This window comes from Myotis brandtii, unplaced genomic scaffold (genome assembly GCF_000412655.1).
Source record: "Myotis brandtii unplaced genomic scaffold, ASM41265v1 scaffold886, whole genome shotgun sequence".
In the NCBI taxonomy this organism is placed as follows: Eukaryota; Metazoa; Chordata; class Mammalia; order Chiroptera; family Vespertilionidae; genus Myotis; species Myotis brandtii.
This window is the reverse complement of record NW_005371625.1, coordinates 49547-53342: the sequence shown is the minus strand read 5'-3', so window position 1 is coordinate 53342 and position 3796 is coordinate 49547.

Genomic DNA, 3796 nt, shown 5'->3' with positions numbered 1-3796 from the left:
AGGGATAGAGAGTTAGAAACATCGATCAGCTGCCTCCTGCACACCCCTCATTAGGGATGTTCCTGCAACCAAGGTACATGCCCGTGACCAGAATTGAACCTGGGACCCTTGAGTCTGCAGGCCGACGCTCTATCCACTGAGCCAAACTGGTTAGGGCTGTTGTTGTTGTTGTTTTTTAAATTTTTTTATTGATTTCAGAGAGGAAGGGAGATGAGAGAATCATTGATCAGCTGATCCTGCACGCCTCACACTGGGGATCCAGCCCACAACCCAGGCATGTGCCCTTGACCGGAATCGAACCCGGGACCCTTCAGTCTGCAGGCTGACGCTCTACCCATTGAGCCAAACCAACCAGGGCAGGGCTTGCCTTTTATATCATCTCAGATCACAGGTGCAGACAGCACAGGACAGGTTCCTATCCTTCAAGCCCATGATATCGTTTGTGAAAAGCCTACGTCACTTTGCAAACTCCAGACTCATCTCATACAATGCAGGATATCTGATGCTTGAATGAAAAAATAAGGAGCCTATGAGAGTCACCCAGTGTATTTTTTAAATATATTTTTATTGATTTCAGAAGAAGAGAGAGGGAGAGAGAGATAGAAACATCAATGATGAGAATCATTGATTGGCTGCCTCCTACAGGCCCCGCACTGGGTATCGATCCTGCACCCGGGCATGTGCCCTGACTGGGAATCGAACCGTGAACTCCTGGTTCATAGGTCGATACTCAACCACTGAGCTATACCGGCTGGGCCAGTGTCTTTTTACTAAATGTCCACTCTGAGCCAAGCACTGTAGACTCTGCGATGGTAGTAAACCGGCTGTATGCCGCTTAGAGTCTTCCTTTTATTCTGGAGCATTTTCTCCTTAGGATCACCAGTTTCCCCATGATCATTAATGAAAATAGTTTTTACTCTCCTTTTGATAGTAAAATGAGGCTGTTCTCACTTCTAGTGAACAGATTTTAAAATACTGAATTGTAATAGTTGTGCCAAGTTATACATTTTTTTTGCACAACATATGGGAACTTTAATTATTCTGTGAGTAGTTCTGGAAAAAGAAAAAAATTAAGATTCAAATATTTAAGGGAGACAAGTTTATCCAAATTTCTTGGTTGTCCTTTAGATAAAAGCACTTTTATAAAAGAAACTTTGCCTCTGAGGAATCTTACTCTTACTTATTTATTTTTTAATATATTTCTTTACTGATTTCAGAGAGGAAGGGAGAAGGAGAGATAGAAACATCAATGATGAGAGAGAATCACTGATTGGCTGCCTCCTGCACACCCCCTACTGAGGATCAAGCCTGAAACCCAGGCATGTGCCCTTGGCCGGAATTGAACCTGGGACCCTCAGTCCACAGGCTGATGCTCTATCCACTGAGCCAAGCTGGCTAGGGCAGGAATCTTACTCTTGATGATGGTTTCTGGGCCTTGGCTCTATTAACCTTCTAGGACAGAGGCATTTTGTTGTGGGGCTGCTCAGTGGCTCTATTGCCTTCTTTAATTCTCATTTTATAATATTCAGCACATCCTATTAAAAAGTCAAGATTCAAGGATGAAACTACTGCTTGTAAAACTACGTATAAATATGACCCATTGCCACACCCTATTTTGTCTATATTGGATCATTCGTAACTAATTACAGTTACCCAAGCAAATTATATGTGTGGCAAACTGGATAGTCTTCAAAGTGGAGATGAAGGGAGATTTTTCCAGAGAAAGATTTCCCACTTTTTATTTAACAAAATTTCTTTCTGTCTCATAAATTAGATTACTAACCTCACTTTTCCTTTAGATTGACTCTCAGTTTTATGAATCTAAACCTATAATGGGCTAACTTAAGAAAGAATGACAAGGACCAGCATGAGATCAGCTGAGAAAAAGACCACTTAGTATTGGTTGCCGTATATTAATAATTCTGTAGATAACCAAGTCAATCTCATCTATAAGTAATTCTGTTGCCTTTTTTTAGAAGATACCAAGTATGCTGTGTGTCAAGTGATATCTCACATAGACAATGGGGTTTTGGTTGGCAATGTGCCCAGTAATATGGGCCAGACTATTGAAAAACAATCAATGCTGTTTATTTCAAATTCAATAAATTGAAGTTGTTCATCTCCATCAAAAGTAAATACTGTAAATCTTTCAATAAGTATGTTGAATTAAGGAAATACACTTAAAATAATATTCAAAGAAAAAGAGGAGAACACTAACTTGTAGAATATCATTACGTCCATTACAAATCCCCATGGAATAGCATGGAGGGGAATGAAATAGAAGACAGTAGTTGTATAATAGTGTGATGGAGTTAAAGGGAAAGAGTGTTGTTTCATGGCCATGGCGGTAATTGCTTTCCATGATTTTAAAAGGTAATTTAATAAACACATACTTAAAAAAAGTTCTTAGAAAGTAATAACAACCAGTGCTGTGGGCAAAACTTCCTAAGTTTAAGATGCATTTAAATTATTTTTAAAAGTGTGGCTCAGCAGACATTGCGCACTGTTTTTCAACTAAATTGTGTCCCCTTCAAATTCATATGTTGAAACCGTAACCCCGAATGTGAAGGTATTTGGAGATAAGGCCTTTGGAAATAGATTCAGGTTAAATGAGGTCAGAAGGGTGAGGCCCTCATCTGATAAGACCAGTGTCTAATAAGAAGATGAAGAAATTCGAGAGAATACTCTCTCCTTCAACAAGCACCAAGAACAGGCCACATGAGGCCTCAGTGGGGAGGCAGTTGTCTACAAGCCAAGAGAGCTCTCACCAGAAACTGAATTTTCTGGCACCTTGATCATCGACTTCTGGCCTCCAGAAATGAGAAATAAATGTCTGTTGTTTAAGCCAGCCAGTCTGTGGTATTTGTTATGACAACTCTCGCAAACGAATACATGTACAAACACACTAGAACAAAAACATGTGCATTTTTGGATAAGTGAGTAAAATAACTCTTGACAATACTATATATCAACCTTTCCAATTCTGATGTAACCCTTTATTATGTAGCAAATATATCTGTCTCATATTCTCATCTTTGTGGCATAAAGGTAAGATATCAGTGCTTGGTTTTCACAGATTTGTGAAAATATGTGCAGGTCTTCTTTGATAAACTACAGAAACCTTATTAATCTAAGCCTTAAAAACCTGTATTTATGTCATACGTCTGTGTGAAGGTCCTAGTGATAAAAAAAGTTTTCATCAGAGCGATCTTCCATTTTCTTGCTTTGGTTTCCTGCATATATCCCAAATTATACAACTCGGCAATGAAATCAGGTACTTTTTACTGTGGGCTTCTTATGTAAAGTTTTTCTGAGAGAACTTTTACTAGGAAGTTCTTGATGGAAGAATATTAACCCCCAGAGGTACTGTGGGCAGCTGTTGGGCATAGGCCTCACTAATTGGATAAGCAATGCTCCGTTGTCAAGAAAAACAAAGTCGGAAACAGTCCCAGATGGGGAGGGATAGTTCAGGCTGGCTTTAAGAACACAAAATTTAGCAATCACCCCAACTCATTCTTCTAAGTTAGCTTCTGCTTAACTTATTATTAAGTCTTTTTTTAAAGTCTCAATTTAACAAATGAAAAAGGAAAAGGATATGACCTAAATTCATAATTTCATAATAATTGAATAAATAGGTGTACTTGGTGCCTACTGTGTACTACATACCGTATTAGGTGTGGATAATTACTAAGCAAACATTCTTGCTAAATGGTGAAGCATTTAAAAATGCATGGTTTCATTATCATTGTTTATAGGTAAGTCAAACATCAGTCGGCATGGGAAGAATCTAAAATAT